The sequence below is a fragment of the Melanerpes formicivorus genome, unplaced genomic scaffold, assembly GCF_026170545.1.
Source record: "Melanerpes formicivorus ecotype bairdi unplaced genomic scaffold, bMelFor1.0.p_v2 SCAF_3, whole genome shotgun sequence".
NCBI lineage: Eukaryota > Metazoa > Chordata > Aves > Piciformes > Picidae > Melanerpes > Melanerpes formicivorus.
The window spans coordinates 934756-955223 of NW_027142355.1; the positions used below are offsets into that span (position 1 = coordinate 934756).

General features: G+C 49.1%; 1 long non-coding RNA gene across 1 annotated transcript in view; it reads right to left on the minus strand.

Annotated features, from left to right (window-relative positions):
* LOC137454189 (uncharacterized) overlaps positions 1-8637 on the minus strand; it is a 42188-nt gene extending 33551 nt beyond the window's left edge. Inside the window, exons 1-2 of the long non-coding RNA XR_010990555.1 lie at positions 8626-8637; positions 2401-2472 (exon numbers count right to left, since the gene is read on the minus strand). This is a non-coding gene — a long non-coding RNA (uncharacterized lncRNA). The remainder of the gene's footprint in view (positions 1-2400; positions 2473-8625) is intronic.
* Between the last annotated feature and the right edge of the window lie 11831 nt (positions 8638-20468).

A 20468-nucleotide genomic window follows, 5' to 3' on the forward strand; every position in this document is an offset into this window, starting at 1 on the left:
AAGGCTAAACCAGTCCATTCTACACTGGATCTCAAGCCTGCCTTCAAACCCTCGGCATCTTTCACTAATTGCTGCTAATTTTCAGACAGTGCTACCTCTCAGGGTACCTGGCAAGCAGCTCACTGTACCTGAAGCCTCCTGAGCGTTACTGATTAATGCAGGCACCGCTTGGGTCACCTCCCCAGCACTCCCTCTCCTCTGCCCATGGCTACCTTAGCTCTTCTGACAAAATAAACACAACATCAGGAGCCAATTAATGAAGTTTTTTGCTGTTATTTACATCAGATGTGAAAGGACTCCAAATTTCATGAAGGAGATGAAACAATTTGGTGGCATTGTGCTCGGGTACCTGCAGCAGGCTAAAGAAACACACAACCAGCTCTTGCTTTGATAGCTGCGGTGACTTCCAGCTACCAAACAAGCACAGAGTGGAGCTCTTCCAGCTCATACATTCATCCCATGATGACCATGCTAAATGACCATCTGATTAGAGGACTTTCTTTGTTCACTGCCAGTTGTGCAGTCCTTGAAACAGTCATGTTATGGTGGAATAAACTCCTTCCGCTGCAGCTAAATGCTGCCTTTGTGCATCTTTGGTCCCGATTCAAAATGTGCTGCCCAAACTATAGATATGGCTGCTGTGGGGGCCCTGGGGCGACGATGGGAGAACACTGCAGAAGAATGGCTACCAAAATTAAATTCCTGCCCATGGCAATGTTAGGAACCTCTTTCATATATTCTCTAGAAACAGCTGCTTGCAAAAATGATGTGAAAAGCAGTTGTGTGTACTCACTGACGTAGGCTCCCCTGTTCCTGTGTGACCTGTGCTGGATTCTCTGGTCCTGCTCTGGCAGGGGGGTTGGACTCGATGATCTTAGCCTGGAGGAGACTCAGGGGTGACCTTATTGCTCTCTACAACTACCTGAAGGGAGGTTGTAGACAGGCAGAGGTTGGTCTCTTCTCCCATGCAGCCAGTACCAGAACAAGAGGACACAGTCTCAGGCTGTGCCAGGGGAGGTTTAGGCTGGATGTTAGGAAGAAGTTCTATATAGAGAGAGTGATTGCCCTTTGGAATGGGCTGCCTGGGGAGGTGGTGGAGTCACCATCGCTGGAGGTGCTCAGGAGGAGACTTGACAGGGTTCTTAGTGCCATGGTTTAGTTGATTAGGTGGTGTTGGATGATAGGTTGGACACAATGATCTTGAAGGTCTCTTCCAACTTGCTCTATTCTATTCTATTCTATTCTATTCTATTCTATTCTATTCTATTCTATTCTATTCTATTCTTCTATTCATCTCCAAAGGTCCCTTCCAACCCCTAACACCCTGTGATCTGAAGTGGTTAATATATGACACATGTCACAAAATTAGAACATGTTTAAATCCATTTCTTCTCCACGAGTTTGTGTGACTGTGTGCTTTACTTCGTGTAATTCCAACAGGGGTAATCACAAATGGAGAGTTACACAAATACTTTAAAGTATTTGTTGAATCATAGATTAACAGAACATGAGAGGTTGGAAGGGACCTCCAGAGATCATCCAGTCCAACTCCCTGCCAGAGCAGAATCACCTGAGGTCTCTCAGTCTCTCTTCACAGGGGAGATGCTCAAGTCCCCTAAGCATCCTCCTGGCTCTCCCTTGGCCTCTCTCCAGCAGGTCTCTGTCTCTCTTGAACTTGGGGAGCCCAGAACTGGACACAGGATTGCAGGAGTGGTCTGAGCAGGGCAGAGCAGAGCGGGAGCAGAACCTCCCCAGCCCTGCTGGCCACACTTTTCTTGCTGTACCCCAGGATCCCATTGGCTCTCTTGGCCCCCGGGGCATACTGCTGTCCCATGCAGAACTTGCTGTCCAGCAGCACGCCAAGGTCTCTCTCCATGGTGCTGAATCAGGTGTGAGACACTAAGTTCACGGAGGGTTAAGCAAGAGCTGTGTAAGGTTCCTCCCTAGCTAAGAGGATGCTGTAACTCAAGGCATTAAGTGACACTTTGAACCAGAGTATGTTTAGTGAGTCAATGATCAGATAAATTTGTCTGGTGTTTCTTTTCCAATATCACAGCAGAAGGAAGCCCGTGCTGCTAAAGAATGAATACATCATTACAGGGAGCTCACAAATGATCTGAAGAGAGACCCAGAGCTGAGGGTACAGCTCATCTCTCTCTGACAGAAGGTGAAGCTCTGCTTTAGCACAGAGATTGCAATCTTAAAGAAAAATGCAACAAAGCATGCCATGGTTAGAGCAGAAGGCAGAGTTTGCCATGGCATCCTCTGCCAAACCCAACACAAATAGTACTCTTTAGATGACAGTAAAGAGATCTCAACCTTGTGTTGATAAATACATCTGCCTGCCTGTCTGTCCACTACTGACATCTTGTGCTGAACACTATGGAGCTGTAACATTACCTGAATTTCCTTTGGCAGCATTCAGGGGAGGGTTGGTTCCACAGTTCATAACATTTGGTTCCACAGTGCAAACTGACCAAGGGAGATTAACACAAACCAGTCTGAGAATTTGCAGACAAAGAACAGGTGGCAAAAGATGAAGTAATGTATTTTACTTATTGGGGGAAAAACAAAAGGAAAGGAGGAAAAAGAGGCAATGAAAACTTGCTGCCTTAACTTTGTCTTCTGAGAATGAGTCCTGCATTAGATCCTTTGTAATGAGTTGAACACCAGGATCTTTGTTTTTAGTCAGCAATCTAAAGATAGCCCACAGACTGTCTGAGCACAACACCACACCTACTGTGGGAACAAGGACAAAGTAATGGCTTGCTTAGCATAACAATTGCTTTTCTAGGTTTGAATGTGACTTCTCCAAGAGGATAGGCTGAATAGTCAGGAGAACTTGGAATTGTTGCTTTGGCTTTGGTTTGGTTTGGTTTGGTTTGTTTTGGTTTGGCTTGGCTTGGTTTGGTTTGGCTTGGCTTGGCTTGGTTTGGTTTGGCTTGATTTGGCTTGGCTTGGCTTGGCTTGGTTTGGTTTGGTTTGGTTTGGTTTGGTTTGGTTTGGTTTGGCTTGGTTTGGCTTGGCTTGGCTTGGCTTGGCTTGGTTTGGTTTGGCTTGGTTTGGCTTGGCTTGGCTTGGTTTGGTTTGGTTTGGTTTGGTTTGGTTTGGCTTGGTTTGGCTTGATTTGGCTTGGCTTGGTTTGGTTTGGTTTGGTTTGGTTTGGTTTGGCTTGGCTTGGCTTGGTTTGGTTTGGCTTGGCTTGGCTTGGTTTGGTTTGGCTTGATTTGGCTTGGCTTGGCTTGGCTTGGTTTGGTTTGGTTTGGTTTGGTTTGGTTTGGTTTGGTTTGGTTTGGCTTGGTTTGGCTTGGCTTGGCTTGGCTTGGCTTGGTTTGGTTTGGCTTGGTTTGGCTTGGCTTGGCTTGGTTTGGTTTGGTTTGGTTTGGTTTGGTTTGGCTTGGTTTGGCTTGATTTGGCTTGGCTTGGTTTGGTTTGGTTTGGTTTGGTTTGGTTTGGTTTGGTTTGGTTTGGCTTGGCTTGGCTTGGCTTGGCTTGGTGGTGGGTTATTTTTGTTCTGGCGTAGGAACTGGGAAGTGCTCATAGGAGGAACTGTGCAAGAGCTTTGCTATCTCCCACCTCAGCTTTGCTCTCAGAGAATCTGCTGTCAGGGTGGAGTGTCTGCCATCTACAGCCCTCACTTCAGATTTGCATGGAAGTTTGACAAAGGGTTTGGAGAGACACATTTCCCTTTTGAGTGCCTCTGGGGCCAACCACATTGCATGGGCAGATCAGGGTCCTGCTGCAGGACCTTTCTATCTCCACTCACATTTTGTACATCTGGATGTCTTCCCACCAACACAGCTCTGCAGACTGTGACTCACTTCTGCAGAGGCTGGGAAGTGTCTGATGCAGCAAGGCTTTGTGTCTGTCCTGCTCTGAACAGAGGCAGATCTCCTGGGGGTCTCTCACAACAAGCTGCACTGGCAAGCTGCACTGTCAGCCCCACAACCCTGCTGACACAACTGGAGCCACCAGCAGGGAGTGAACAAAGTCATCCTCCCCACATATTTTCACCTCTCTAGGACCTTGGACTTGCTGCTGAGAGGTGACCTGAGTTAGAGATCGTGTCTTTGGCTACAACAATGCTTGTGAAGAGTCACTGGGTCCACAGCAGTTGTCCCTCAGTCTGGGCTTACTCTCAGAGCATGAGGAGCAGCTTGCAAGCTGATTGCAAACAGCACATCTTCTGTGTGCCAGCTCTTGCACCGTGCCCAGCCACTGACTGGAGCAGTGCTGTGGAGCAGTGCCTAGGCTATGCTGAGTACCAAGCTGGACACTCCACACCATGGGCTGTGTCCTGCTGACACTGAAACCTGAGCTCCATCTCTCTGTGGGGTTCACTCCTGCAGACAAAGACAAGGGTTTCATAGCCCACAACCAGATTTCTCTTCCTTGTGCTTGCCTAAGTGCACTCTGAACACAAGGCAAACATGTAGTTTCCAGAACTGATGGGACTCTCACAGCCAGTTCCAGCGAGAAGAGTTAGACCAAGGTCTTTATATCCCACTGTTGGCTTCTTGATGTGCTGAAGAACTCAGGCTCTGTGCTGCAGGCTGTTTAGCAGTCCTCTACACATGCAAGACAATAAACACATCTGATAATGCTGTGTTAGTTGAGAACTCAATGCTCCCATACATGCTGCACCAATTTTTACCCCTATAAGACAGAGAGCTGTTGTAAAGGGGCTGTGTAAACACTTGCAGCTTTTTCCTAATGAGACAGAAGCAGTGTGCTTGCCACATGCCAACAGCAAGCTGATCTCTTGCAGGCAAACACTGCAACCCCTGCAGCAGAGGCTATTTTACAGATGATTGTGGAAATATCAAGCAGCTCTGCTTCAACTTTAAGGCACTTGCTGTATCATTTGACACATTTCACACTCAATGAGTACTTCTGCAGTATTTAAAAGGTGTCAGCTGCAATGTGAGATCTGTTAAGCAATTACAGAAATATTATCTATTCATTACTTCAGTTAAGCACAGCACACAGAATGCCATTTCATCACCTAGTGCCATGGATTTGATTTTCTCCTCCTATGTTTGCCCCTGAGGCTGCCTTTATGTGACTGATGACGCAGGAGAGTAACAGTGCAGGAATGGGTTTGTGGCCAAGTGTTTGAACAGCCCCAGCAAAGCAGACAGGATGTCTTCATCTCTGAAGTTAAGCTGATGCCCAGCTACTCTGCTCCAGCTCTGTATGCAGACTGACAATTCAGACCCCCAAAGGCCTTGTGCTGAGGAAGGTGCATGTGGAAAAAAGCTCTTGGTGGTAGTGATGCACATCCAGAATAGGCTCCTAATTCCCACCAGCCACAGCCAAGAGGATTCCTCAACAAGAGATGATGTTCCAGTGCCTTACCTGGTCATTTTGGGAACCTGCATTGCCTTCACCTGACAGAAGAGAGGGAGGAGGAGAATGAGATCCATTTTGCATTCTTAAAAAGGCCACAGTCTTCAACAGTGTTAATCAGGCTGTAAAGCATTGGGGAATATGTAGCCTGTGAAAGATGACATTGAAAGACAGCAAGAAAGAACTCTGCCAGCAGAAGGGATCCTCTGTTATAGCTAATGCTGCCTGTGTTTTTCAGCAGCACTGCTTCCCTCTCCCTAGTTTTCCTCCTCTCCTGAGGTCTCACAACACCCTTCTTGCACAACCAGCCCTGATGAATCAGGTCCAGATTAGATGTGCAGAATTCCCACTGACTTTCCCTTTATTCCCATTGATCAATCAACAGTCACCAACTTTGTCATTCCCTGGGACACCTCGAGTGCTGTGTCCAGTTTCGGGCACCTCAGGAAAAGAGAGATGTGGAGGTGCTGGAGCCAGGGCAGAGGAGGGCAAGGAAACTGGGAAGGGCCTGGGGAAGAAATCTGATGAAGAGCAACTGAAGCAGCTGGGGATGGTTAGTGTGAAAGAGAGGAGGCTGAGGGGAGACCTCCTGGCTCTCTACAGCTCCCTGCAAGGAGGTTGTGGAACGGTTGGTGCTGGGCTCTGCTCCCAGGTCATTAGTGACTGAACAAGAGGTAATGGCCTCAAGGTGCCACTGGGGAGGTTCAGACTGGACATGGGGAAAGCTTTTTTCCAGGCAAGAGTGGTGAGGGCTTGGAATGTGCTGCCCAGGGAGGTGGTGGAGTCCCCAAGGCTGGCTGTGTTTGCAGGTGGTTTGGCTGTGGTGCTTGGGGCTGTGGTTTAGGGGTGAGCTGGTTGGCCTTGGTGATCCTGAGGCTCTTTTCCAACCTGACTGTTTCTGTGATTCTGTGATGACTGATTTTAAACATCAAATACCATCAAATGAAGCTTTAGGCCATATATTTTATTACCCAGTCGTTTTCTGTCAAAGATCTTATCTGCTGTATGGAAAGTGTGGCATAGATTGCAACATGTTGTTGAGAAACGTGAAGGGATTGATACTTCGTGGAAGAGACTTAAAAATTGGCAGCTTCAAGAAAAACTAGGCAATAATTCTTGTGTTTAAACACACAGGCTGTGCTAAAGAATTGGAAAATAATCCTGGATTTAATGGCCTGGAAACAAAAGTGGCCCTAATTTACAGCTCCCATTGGCTGTGAATCTATGCATGAAGCCATGGAGTGAGCGAGCTGGTGAAAGAGACTGGGGGGAGAATATAAAAGAGTATATATTTTTATGGAGTATTTATGTATTTATAGATATATCAACAAAAAAACCCAAACAAACCAATAAAAGCCACCCCAAAGCCAAACAAAGGACAAACCAAACCAACCAAGCTGACCAAAGCAACCCAAATTGGGTTTTGAAGGCCAGGCTGGATGTGGCTGCGAGCAACCTGCTGCAGTGTGAGGTGTCCCTGCCCATGGCAGGGGGCTGGGACTGGATGAGCCTTGAGGTCCCTTCCAGCCCTGACAGTTCTGTTATTCTGAGAGTCCATGATTCCATGATCATTCTCTTTGTAGTAATCTAAATTATGGTTAAGTTAGACCTGGATGTTTTTCAGGAGCTGACTGGCTTGTACCTGACATGTTGTCCTCTATTCTATTCTATTCTATTCTATTCTATTCTATTCTATTCTAAACTGAAGGCATGCCGGAGCAAGACAGGAGATGGAAGAGGCTGCACATCGTACAACATTGGCTTGAAGCTTGGGAGTTGAAGGATTGTCATGAACAAGTTAACACTGAGCAAGGAGTCTGAAGGGAACACAGGCACTGTTGGCTGCTCATGTAATTAGAAAACACTACTTGTCAGCAAGAGAAACCATACTGATAAATTAGGTATAAATGGCATAAGGGAAAACTGCAAAATGAAGGGATTCATCTTTCTGCAGGGTCAGAGAGATTCATCTTTCTGCAGGGTCAGAGAGATTCCTGGTAGGGCCTGAAAACCTTTGTCCATAAACCTGTGTATCAGAGGGGCTGGATGGATTTTGCCTGAACCTCAGAGTAGTTTCATAGTATAGTAGTATCAGTCAGGGTTGGAAGGGACCACAAGGATCATCTAGTTCCAACCCCCCTGCCATGGACAGGGACACCCCACACTACATCAGCCTGGCCAGAGCCTCAGCCAGCCTGGGCTTAAATACCTCCAGGGACGGGGCCCCAACCACCTCCCTGGACAACCCATTCCAGGGCTTCACCACTCTCATGGGGAAGAACTTCCTCCTCACATCCAGCCTGAATCTCCCCACCTCCAGCTTCATTCCACTCCCCCTAGTCCTATCACTACCTGACATCCTGAGAAGTCCTTCCTCAGCCTTCCTGTAGGCCCCCTTCAGATACTGGAAGGCCACAATGAGGTCACCTTGGAGCCTTGTCTTCTCCAGACTGAACAGCCCCAACTCCTTCAGTCTGTCCTCGTAGGAGAGGTAGTTTGTTGTAAGGCTGATGAGAACTGGCAGGGCTGGATTTGGCAAACAGTGCAGGGTAGCATATTCAGAAAGGACTTTGGGGTTTTGTACCTCACCTTGTGGTCAGGATGGCAAAGGCTTCCGGAAAACTCAAACCAGCTTAAACAAAGCCTTTGTTGCCTCTAATCAGGCACAAACCCAGGCTCAGCAAGGAAGCAATCAGTTAAACCATTAAACCCCCAAACATGTAAAAATGAGGTGGGATCACTCCCATTACAGAAGGAAAGTGATGTGGTTTTGGAGGTCCCGACCTGCTTACACCCAAACCATGGGGGAAATAGCATTAGCAGAAGGCTCTGCTCTTCTCCCAGCAAAAACTGAGTATCCAGACCCCTCGAAATCTCTCAAGGTTGCTACAGTTCCAACTGCAGAGTAAAGATATGCAGCCTGAGCACATTTCCAGGTGCTGCTGGTGCAGGCAGCTCTGCTGTGTGAAAAGCAGAGATTGGTGCCCCTATGTCTTATACATCAGAAGTTTCATCCTTGCTCTGTACCGAATGGAGGCAGAAAGCTGCCGGTGTGCAACTAACCCCTTCAGAGCTCTCTGCTGACCAAAGAGCCCATTCGGGGTTGACTTTAGTGTTTCATATCAATTTTCCTGTAAACCCCTGCTTATTTGCAAGCCTGATGATCTCTTTTGTCCTGGTCAGCAGCTCCTCGGAGATTGTAATTAAATCTAGTCCATTAGGTGGTGTTTAAAAGCAATTTGGTTTCCCTTCCCCCGTCCCCGCGGACAAGCTCACCCAATTACTTCCCAGAGCTCTAAAGATGAGCTTTTCCAGAGCATCAGCGCCGGCAAAGTGCTGTCCTCAGTGAGTCAGTGGTCGTCTCATTGCCTCCTAATCTGCAAGAAACAAAAGAGCAAACGTCCAAGCGTCTTGCAAAGACCCAAAGCTGGCTGAGCGATGGGCTGGCACTGTAACCCATTACACAATCACACCAAGCTAATTGGTTGCTGCTTTCCGTGGCTGCTTCTGTCAATATAATTCAATGGCTTAAGAGCCTTTTCCCCATTCTTGTCCCGGGCAGTAATGGAGACATTTTTGTTATAGCTGATGCTGGCAATTAAATTGCAGAGATTGGTTTATGAACTTCATTTCTTTTATCCTCCAGAACTGCTGTTTTGTGTCGTAGAAAAGCAAATCTGGGAATTTATGAGTCTGCCTGTTAGGGTAGAAGGGAAAGCAGAGGCAACCAGGGAACATCTGAAGTCCTTCAACACTTAATAATTAACTAAACATCAGCTTGGAAAAGAACAAAGCAGTAAACAGATGAGACTGGAGTGAGCTGAGGCTGGGGTGAGCTGAGACTGGAGTGAGCTGAGGCTGGGGTGAGCTGAGACTGGGGTGAGCTGATACTGGAGTGAGCTGAGGCTGGGGTGAGCTGAGACTGGAGTGAGCTGAGACTGGAATGAGCTGAGGCTGGAGTGAGCTGAGGCTGGAGTGAGCTGAGACTACAAGGAGCTGAGGCTGGAATGAGCTGAGGCTGGGGTGAGCTGAGACTGGAATGAGCTGAGGCTGGGGTGAGCTGCGGCTGGGGTGAACTGAGACTGGAATGAGCTGAGACTGGAATGAGCTGAGACTGGAATGAGCTGAGGCTGGGGTGAGCTGAGACTACAATGAGCTGAGGCTGGGGTGAGCTGCGGCTGGGGTGAACTGAGACTGGAATGAGCTGAGACTGGAATGAGCTGAGGCTGGAGTGAGCTGAGACTACAATGAGCTGAGGCTGGGGTGAGCTGCGGCTGGGGTGAGCTGAGACTGGAATGAGCTGAGGCTGGGCTGAGCTGAGACTGGGGTGAGCTGAGGCTGGGCTGAGCTGGCTACAGAATAGAGAAATCTGGGTCCCAGACCCTTGCCTGAGTCCCAGAGCTGTTGTCCTTCTGAGTGTCCCTCAGCGTTCTCCTCACTTTCAGTTTTGGTTTTAGCTTACAGACCATGGTTAAAGGTTTCTTCTCCCACAGTTTCAACTGGCAGAGTTCCTTTAATGGTAGAATTAAAGGACTCTAAGGCTGTCTTTGACCTTATGATTATTATTTGTGTTAGGATGTTGAGAGCAAAAGGGAAACATCTTTTGTCACCAGTGCTAGGCTCTGGAGGTAGGTCTCCTGCAGGTAGGATCCAGCATTTAAGCCAGCCTGACCCTTGTGGGTTTGTAACATTTCTAGGAGAGGTTTCTCAGGTGAGATAGCTCTGTCTGCTGCTCTGACTGTTCTGTCTCCTAGGAAGAAACCCAGAGCCCTTGGGCTGCCCCTCTTTGACAAGGGAAATGCTTCCTCAGTGGTAATGACACAGTGGGCAAAACCAGCTTGACCTGGTGCCTGGATTGCAATGAGCATTGGAGCACTGTGAGGACATGGCAAAGGGGAGCACAGCAAGCACAGGCTACACAGGACAGCACTTGGCTCTGGTAGTAGCCAGAGATTCAGAGAGGAAGAAGCATTTTAAGTGAATGTCACACAGGCAGCAAAGGAATGACTTACTCTTTCTTTTTCCCATAGAACTTTTCTCTCTGGTTACTCTTCCCTCTTGCTGAGTAGTTATATAGATACAGCAAAAGACAAGGGAAGAGAGGCAGGTTTTAAGTGCAGGGTCCTGCAGCTGGGTGAGGGCAATCCCAAGCACTGATATAGGCTGGGCAGGGACTGGCTTGAGAGCAGCCCTGAAGAGAAAGACTTGGGGGTGCTGGGGGAGGAGAAGCTCAACAGGAGCCAGCAGTGAGCACTTGCAGCCCAGAGAGCCAAACAGAGCCTGGGCTGCAGCAAGAGAAGTGTGGCCAGCAGGGCCAGGGAGGGGATTCTGCCCCTCTGCTTCACTCTGCTGAGACCACAGCTGGAGCTCTGTGTCCAGTTCTGGAACCTCTGTGCCAGGAAGGCTCTGGAGCTGATGGAAGGTGTCCAGAGGAGGGCCATGAAGAGGAGCAGAGGGCTGGAGCTGCTCTGCTCTGAGGACAAACTGAGGGAGTTGGGGTTGTGCAGGCTGGAGAGAAGTCTTCCAGGAGACCTCATTGTGGCTTTCCAGTATCTGCAGGGGGCTACAAGAAAGCTGGGGAGGGACTTTTGAGGGTGTCGGGGAGGGACTTTTGAGGGTGTCAGGGAGTGATAGGACTGGGGGGGATGGAGCAAGACTAGAAATGGGTAGATTGAGATTGGCTGTGAGGAAGAAGTTGCTCCCCAGGAGGGTGGTGAGAGCCTGGCACAGGTTGCTCAGGGAGGTGGTGGAAGCCTCCTGCCTGGAGGTTTTGAAGGCCAGGCTGGGTGTGGCTGTGAGCAACCTGCTGTAGTGTGAGGTGTCCCTGCCCATGGCAGGGGGTTTGGAACTGGATGAGGTCCATTCCAATCCTGACAATTTTGTGATTCTCTGATTCTTCAGGCGTGGACACAGAAATGTAAGCTCTGCTGAGCTCAACAGGGAAAATCCAGCATGATTTTTTTTTTGCCCCAGCTTTTATTTCTTACTTTTTTAAGCTTTTAATGTTTTGTTGTTATTGTTTCCTGGCTGTGAGGCTGAGCAAGACCCTCAGTGAGACTTGAATTCACTGTAGATTTTCTTGCTGGCTCCTAAACTGAGTATAAGCAGAATATTCCCAGGCTTACCCGGCTCTGCCTTAGAATCCATTTGTAATCCACAGAAGAGCAGTAAAGAAGAAACATCCACGGTGTTATTGCCGGGATAATTGCTGCCTGGCTAATCTCACGTGTCACCGTCGCTGGGCCTCTTCTCTTATTAGCTGCGAATGTTTACAATGGGAAGCGATTGTGTAAATCCTTCTTGCCTCATCCAGCTCCTCAGCAGAGCCAGCAGCTCTCCTTGACTTTAGAGCATGATACATTCTGCTTCCTTTACAATGCATCCAAATCCACTCCAAACAGCCTTTCCCTTTCTTGGTGAGGCGCCAGTGACTGTGCACAGCCAGACCCTTCCAGCTACCAGCGCTGTCAACAGCCGGCTCTGGGGAGGAAAGAAGCGCTGTGAGGCTTTGAAGTCGAGCAGCGATGCTCAAGTGACCGCTGCTAGCCGCACGCTGCAGCTTGGATTTGCTGCATCCAGGTGCTTCTCAGCTCAGCAGAGTCAGGGACGTGGGAAAGGTCTCTGCTAACTTACAAAAGCTCAAAATAAGCTCTGCCTTCCGAAGCATAATGTGAGTAACTCAAAGCTGCACACACTCATCTCACACAGGCCATGGCCAGGCAAAAGGAAGGCAAAAGAAAAGTAATAAGTTACATGTTGAACCTAAAGGGCAGGTTTCATTTCCCAGGATTTCCTCTTTGCCACAGGCCTTTAGTCTGTCCCTTGTGTACTGGTTTCCAACACCCCAGGACAGAACTTCCAAAAGGATTCATTATTAACCATGGTGCTCTCTTTCACATGGAAACCAAGCCTGCCACAGGCTGGCCAAGACTTTAACCACCAGTTGGCTGGCTGCTGGCTATGTGTGGTTTGGGAAGAGGACAGCAGCTGCCACACCACATCTGTGACCACCCTCCAGCACACTCGAGGCTCACCTTTCCTCTTTCCCAAGGACAGCAGACACAGCATCACTTGTCTGCCCCCTCTTTTACCGCTCCCTGTCTGGTGAACCTGTATCTGGCAGTGCTTGAAACACAGGAATGCTGTCTTGCAGGTAAGTCCCCTAATATCTAGTCTAGAAGCTCCTCTGTTTCTTGTCTTCCATGTTAGAAAGTGCTGTGTCCCCATATCCCTACCTTGCATTACTCCCTCCCCTGTGCAGATATCAGGGGGTTTCTCTCAGGCATCTGCAATAGCACAAGATACCTGTATCTAGGCACCTGAAACACTTCCTTCAATGCATAAAGCAATTTTCTGCTGGATGTAAGTACTCATCATAGAAAGTGAATGTTAAAACCTTCTCATGGGGAATATGGAGTTGAATATAATGATTCAACATCCCACACAATTCTTCTAATCACTGTGCTGTAAGAACAAGCCTTCCCTTCCCCTTCCCTTCCCTTCCCTTCCCTTCCCTTCCCTTCCCTTCCCTTCCCTTCCCTTCCCTTCCCTTCCCTTCCCTTCCCTTCCCTTCCCTTCCCTTCCCTTCCCTTCCCTTCCCTTCCCTTCCCTTCCCTTCCCTTCCCTTCCCTTCCCTTCCCTTCCCTTCCCTTCCCTTCCCTTCCCTTCCCTTCCCTTCCCTTCCCTTCCCTTCCCTTCCCTCCCCTCCCCTCCCCTCCCCTCCCCTCCCCTCCCCTTCCCTCCCCTCCCCTCCCCTCCCCTCCCCTCCCCTCCCCTCCCCTCCCCTCCCCTCCCCTCCCTTCTCCTCCTCTCTTTCCTCCTCTCTTTCCTCCTGCTGGGGTTCAGTCATTAAAGTGCTTACCCCGAACTGTGGCAGCGCTTTTAGATGGAAGGGTGAGAAGAGTGCAACCAGACTCCTTTCCCCCCGCCATCATCACTGGGTTTGGAGAGCAGCCACCCTCTCAAGCTGCAGCCAGCCAGGATTGCAAGGTGCTGCATTAATAATCCTGACACATTCCTCATCTCCTTAATTACCTCTAAATGTTCTCCACAGCACTCATGACTCAATAGTGGGGACTTTAGACACAGGTCAAGAGGTATGATAAACCTTCCCAGAGTTTGGTCTCCCAGGCTGTCCTTCCATCTCCGTGGCACGGTGCAGCAGTCTGCCTGTTCTCCTGGAAACTCTTTAGAGAAGGATTGCCTTTGAAGTCAGGAAGCTCGAGTGTCTAAATACCCTGCTGGTTTGCAAACAAACAGTGACAAGGAAAGCAAATGCATGCTGCAAGCGCTCTGAGAAGCCAGAACTCACTTCTCACCTTTCTCCACCTCTCCCCTACACAACCAATCCTACATCTTTATGGCACTAAGCTGTTTCTCTATTTGCCTTTCGGCTCCTTTGAGCTGGGGGCTTGTCTATTTTTTGCATCTCGTTTGCTCCCATCTCACCGCTGCTGTCCTCCTCCAGCGGCAGCGTTAATCCAGAGTCCTTTGACAGGATGTTCTAAAGTCGTGAGAGGCAGGGAGAGCCGCAGCATCACCAGAGCATTATGCAAACTCGCCTATTGTCACAGAAATCCCCGGGCCGCGGCAAGCGGAGCTGCTCGTTTAGGCACTTATGCAAGAGGAGCTGTAATCACGGGGAAGGCAGAGCTTATTGTCGCGCTGATAGATTCCATACAATCAGTGCATTGTCAAACAGGATGGAAATCAAGTTTCCTTCTGGCAGTTCAGCACTACATGACAATAGAGCCACTCTTCCCTTAAATCCTCCACAATTCGCAGTCCTTCCTTCCTTTCTTTTTTCTTTCCCCCCCTCCCCTGGCTAAATCTGCTTTCCCCAGAGGCTTTCAGATGCGGCCAAGTTTCAATGACAGTCCTTCTTCTCCTGAGCTATTGTCCATCGGAATAACAGAGCTTCAGCTGACCCTTGGACAAGGTATTCCTCTGGTGAGTCTAAGAGGTTGAGCGGCACAGAACCTCCAGCCCACGACAAAACAATGTTCCTTCCCCGTTCTGAGCAGAGGCCCCAGCTGCCAGCCCAGGGAAGGTCCTCTGCAAGAGGCTGTGCCTTCCTCTTTGGCAAGCTGTGAACGCTGCTGCCCTGGCATGGCGGCAGATGCTGCCGGCTCTCCTCACTGCCTGCTGAGCCCCCTGCCTGCTGGCCTTGCTCAGCTTTCCACCTGGGACTTCTCCTCTACCTTCCCAGGGCTAAATCTTCATGATACCAGGTCGAGACATTTCCTGTAAACTCTGAAAGTCTCAAACAAGCTTCTTGTGAAAATAGAAATTACATACGTCCGTAGCATGCCTAGCCTCACGCCAAGGGAAGCCTTGGCTGTTGCAGGAGCTGTTCTTTGGCTCCAGGAAGACAGACAGAAGACTCTCTGCAGTTTTTTGGCACCACTCAGGGTTTTTCAAGACGATAAAGCAACATTTTCATACTGACAAGTGGTAAGAGGATGTTTCAGAGCAGCAGTACAAAGGGCTTTCAGTGAAGATGCAGATGTGAGGTGGCAAATGGGATCTGCTGAAGACACAGGCACTTCTGTAGGGATGCTCTCTTTGGAACACAAAGAAAACCTTCCAGACCCAGTCTCTGCTGTTAGCTGGTAACACACCGCAAAGCCTTCACACCTCTAGTTTAAGAGAAAACAAAAACCAAAGCTTGCTGTGGGTTTTTAATCTTGTCATTCTCACTCTGCTTCTTTTAATTCTCTTTTTTCCCCTCTGCTGTAGACACCAAGCCCGAAACAGAGATGATTCAGGAATAACACAGAGACAATTGGCTTTTACAAGGAACTCTGTCTACATGAATACATATTTCACAGCATCACAGAATTCTCAGGGTTGGAAGGGACCTCAAGGCTCAGCCAGCTCCAGCCCCCCTGCCATGGGCAGGGACACCTCACACTACAGCAGGTTGCCCACAGCCACATCCAGCCTGGCCTTCAAAACTCCCAGGGATGGAGCTTCTCCCAGATCCATAGAGTGATTTGGGTTGGAGGGGACCTTGAAGATCACCTAGTTCCAACCCCCCTGGCATTGGTAAGGACACCCTCCACTAGCCCAGACTGTTCAAGGCTTCATGCAACAAATGAACACCAAGACCAGATGCCAGGTGGAATGATTAAAGCAAAGTGTGGATTCTCCAGGTCTCCTCCTCAGCTCCCTTGAGGACAGTGCAGGATTTCTTCAGAGCCTCTGCACTGTTTTCTGTCACAACATTTACTGCATCCAGCTGAACTGTATCATGTGTTGACTGCTGTTCAAAACCCAGATTCCCTCAGCCAAAAGCCATGTCACAGCACCTAGCACTGCAGCCTCTCGTATCGTATCGTGCCATATAAGTAGATCATCTCTTACTCTGCATGTTAAACACACAGGAAGAAGTCTGCAGCTTCTCGGACATCCCTGGTTCTCAGAGAAGTGATTTATAGAAGTTTTGAATTGCACCACACCTGTAAAGTTGAGATAAAAGATGGATTCAACATTTATCAGTGATGGTGAAGTTTGAGGTCATTCTCCTCTATTCTGGGAGCAAGTTCTGAAGTCGTGGCCTGGTTGCTGGTTTCCTGTACACAAACTTCACTTCTGAGATTAACAATTGCATTGTTATAGCCCTGGGACATCACAACCACCGAGCGAGGAAGCGACTTTGCAAGTTAGGTCAACTCATTGAAGGCTTTGAAGATTAATTGAGGACAGTCAGAACATTGTCTTTGGGAGTTTTCTGCAAGTTGAGAGGCTGTGAAATCAATCACCTGGAAGAGTCCCACACTGGGCTGCATTTTACAGCGACTCACACATCCATCACCAGCCAGGGATCCTGCAGGCACACTAGTGGTGCCTGATGGATTCAAGAGGGGCTGCACCCAGAAAATTCAGGTCAGAAAGGAGAACTGGCATGCTAAGGCAAGGCAAGGAGCCCTCAGCTGGCATGGCCACTACCAGGATTTCATAGTATCATAGTATCATAGTATCAGTCAGGGTTGGAAGGGACCACAAGGATCATCTAGTTCCAACCCCCCTGCCATGGGCAGGGACACCCCACACTACATCAGGCTGGCCAGAGCCTCAGCCAGCCTGGGCTTAAACACCTCCAGGGATGGGGCCTCGATCACCTCCCTGGACAACCCATTCCAGGGCTTCACCACTCTCACGGGGAAGAACTTCCTCCTCACCTCCAGCTTCATTCCATTCCCCCTAGTCCTATCACTACCTGACATCCTGAGAAGTCCCTCCCCAGCCTTCCTGTAGGCCCCCTTCAGATACTGGAAGGCCACAATGAGGTCACCTGGGAGCCTTCTCTTCTCCAGACTGAACAGCCCCAACTCCTTCAGTCTGCCCTCATAGGAGAGGTGCTCCAGCCCTCTGATCATCCTCGTGGCCCTTCTCTGGACACGTTCCAGCACCTCCACATCCCTCTTGTCATAGGGGCTCCAGAACTGGAGGCAGTACTCCAGGTGGGGTCTCCCCAGGCTGAGCAGAGGGGGAGGATCACCTCCCTTGCCCTGTTGGCCACACTTCTCCTGATGCAGCCCAGGATCTGATTGGCTTTGCGGGCTGCAAGTGCACACTGAGAGCTCATGTTGAGCTTCTCCTCCACCAGCACCTCCAAGTCTCTCTCCTCAGGGCTGCTTTCCAGTCAGTCCCTGCCCAGCCTGGATTTGTGCCTGGGATTGCCTCGACCCAGATGCAGGACCCTGCCCTTGCTCTTGTTGAACCTCCTGAGGTTGGCTTGTGCCCACCTCTCCAGCCTGTCCAGGTCCCTCTGGATGGCCTCCCTTCCCTCCAGCATGTCTGCTGCACCACACAGCTTGGTGTCATCAGCAAACTTGCTGAGGGTGCACTCAATGCCACTGTCCATGGCACCCACAAAGATGTTGAACAAGCCTGGTCCAAGGACTGATCCCTGAGGGACTCCACTTGTCACTGGCCTCCACTGGGACATGGACCCATTGACAGCCACTCTTTGGGTGCGGCCATCAAGCCAGTTCCTTATCCATCTAGTGGTCCACCCATCAAACCCATGTGTCACCAGTTTGGAGACCAGGATGTGGTGCGGGACAGTGTCGAAGGCTTTGCTCAGGGCCAGGTAAACGACATCAGTTGCTCGCCCCTCATCTATTAATTTTGTCACCTGCTCATAGAAGGCCACCAGGTTGGTCAGGCAGGATTTGCCCTTGGCAAAGACATGCTGACTGCTCCCAATCACCTCTTCACTATTCTTCTGAGTCAGTAGTGCCTCCAGGAGGATCTACTCCATGATCTTTCCAGGCACAGAGGTGAGACTGACTGGCCTGTAGTTCCCTGGTTCCTCCTTCTTACCCTATTTGCAAATGGGGGCAATGTTTCCCCTTTTCCAGTCTGTGGGGACTGCCCCAGGCTGCCATGACTTTTGGAATATAATAGAGAGGGGTTTAGCAACCTCCTCTGCCAGTTCTCTCAGTACCCGTGGGTGTATCCCGTTGGGTCCCATGGACTTTGACTTTGTCAAACACATTCTGTTTTGCAGTGCTCCACACATGGCATTTCAGAGATAGCTCATCAGGAATATTTGTGGCTGGAAAAGTGATTCCAGTACGTCTGTGTGGTCCAGATCCAACCACAGTCCTCTGCACCAGGAAGGGGGCGCCACCTGCAGGCTGTGTGCTCAAGGCACAGGCAACACCACGTTCTCACCCCATTTATGAGGGGAAAAGCACCTCCCTTCCCAAAGCAGAACAACAAGTCTGCAAAGCTAAGGAATTGTAAGGTACAAGATAAAAACAAAAGGTTGAGCTTGGTTTAGATCAGACTAAGCTGAAAATCTTCTAACCAGCTCCACTGGACAGCTCTTTGTGTCAAGTGTTGAAGCCTTTGATACTCTCCTGGGCCTGGTGCATTGTTCCAACAAGTCTCACATTTCTTTGGGGCTGTTCTCTACTGGAAATGAAAAAGCTTTAATTGTTTGACACTACTGTGATCAAATGGAATTACAGAAGGGGCACTATATGCCCAAGGGTCTTGAGTGGCTGCTGGGAAGAAAAGGGCATTATCTCCACCATGAGTGACAGGTTGTGGGGGGGCAGAATGACATGGCCAAGCATTTAGAGTCTGGTTAACTGCAAGAGAGAAGAACATTGTCAGAGGAAAACATCCTTCTTTCCCATCCCTTTCAGTTAAAACAGATCACTTCAGCAAATATTGTGACTTGGCAGCATGACTTGAAATTGATGGAAACAGAGGTGTTTGGAAGTTTGGCTCAGGCTTTATACTCCAGGGCCACAGCTACCAGTTTACACCTGTGAATTCTCTGAAGAAGAAAAGCTTGGCCAGAGAGGTCTACTTCCAAAACTATCTCCACATGTAACAGTGGTTTTCTGGCATTCAGTTACAGCAAGCCCTCCCTGCACAGTGTGCTGCGTGCTCAGGACCATTCTCCAACCCTCCCTGCACAGTGTGCTGCGTGCTCAGGACCATTCTCCAACCCTCCCTGCACAGTGTGCTGCGTGCTCAGGATCATTCTTCAGTGCTAGTGCAGTAAGCCACACTCTTTACTGAGGTTTGTTTTACATGGAAAACCAGTGTCATGTTTTGCTCTTTCAGAGATCAGTTTCAGAGCTGTGCACTGCATTCTGCTGAGTAAATAAAGTATCCCAGGGCCCTGCTTCTCTAACACTGACACCTAGGACACACTGTGATCCCAGCTGCCACACACCTCTGTCTGTTGCTCACCAGGTCAGGTAGGGACTTTCTTCCACTGTCAACATCACAGCACTTTCACTGTCCTACACTGCACTCTAGCAGCACAAACCCAAGCCAGAGTCAGTCTCTTTGTACTGGACAGAATCACAGAAACATTCAGGTTGGAACAGATCACCTCAGGATCCCCAAGGCCAACCCAGAATCCTGCTCTGCAAGGATCACCCCTAAACCACAGCCCCAAGCACCACAGCCAAACCACCTGCAAACACAGCCAGCCTTGAGGACTCCACCACCTCCTTGGGCAGCACATTCCAAGCCCTCACCACTCTTGCCTGAAAAAAAGGTTTCCTAATGTCCAGCCTGAACCTCCCCAGTGGCAGCTTGAGGCCATACCCTCTTCTTCTGTCACTAATGACCTGGGAGCAGAGACCAGCACCAACCTCTCCACAACCTTCTTGCAGGGAGCTGTAGAGAGCCAGGAGGTCTCCCCTCAGCCTCCTCTCTTTCACACTAACCATCCCCAGCTCCTTCAGTTGTTCTTCATCAGATTCATTTTCCAGGCCCCTCACAGCTTCCTTGCCCTGCTCTGCCCTGGCTCACTCACAGTGGGATTCTGCATGGTCAATACTGGCCATGATGAGGAGCCTGAACAAGCCCGTGGTGCTACACCAACAAAGCAGCTGTCTCTTGTAGGATGCCTTAGTGCAGTTAAAATGAAGATTTTTGTGGGGGACACTCAATTATTTTCTCAGTGTTTTGGAGGTCCTCCTCACTGTGCTGACTGTTGGCAGGTGACTCGTTTGAGCAGTTCATTCTAACATATTCCCTAGGACAGCCTGGCCAACATTAATTGGTTTCCTGACCCCAGCTACCATTTCCCCCCAGATTTTTAAGCTCAGCAATATTCCAAAGTGCCTCACATCTGCATCTATTAAAGAGCAGTACTCAGCCTAGTTAATCTTTTCCTTGTGAGTCCTGGATCAAGAACTTGACTGGAATTTATGACAGACAATGGGTTAACATCTCATAAAGACTGCATACATTTATGCTAATAATATTGGTTTAGTAAGGCAATGTGCCAGCAAATTCCAGGGTAATAGGCAAACTGTAAAGACTAATGTTTTGTGTCAGCCTCTCAATCCTACCATTATTCAGGAAATAATACATAAATTGCAAGGATTATGTTCTAATATTCTTCAAAACCAGGCTCTGATTTTAGCATGAAGGCTGATAAGTGGAGCTAGCAGTAATTAAATTAAATATTTGATTCTCTGTTGGGTGATTTTCCATTTCCCTTCTCTAATCTTTAAATAAATATGTGGGGTTTTTTTTTTTTCCTTTCAGCTGTGCTTGGAAACTGAGACAAAGACTCCTTTAGAATCCTACAAATTGTTGCTTAATGTTTTCAGGCACCTTACTGAAGAGTCTTT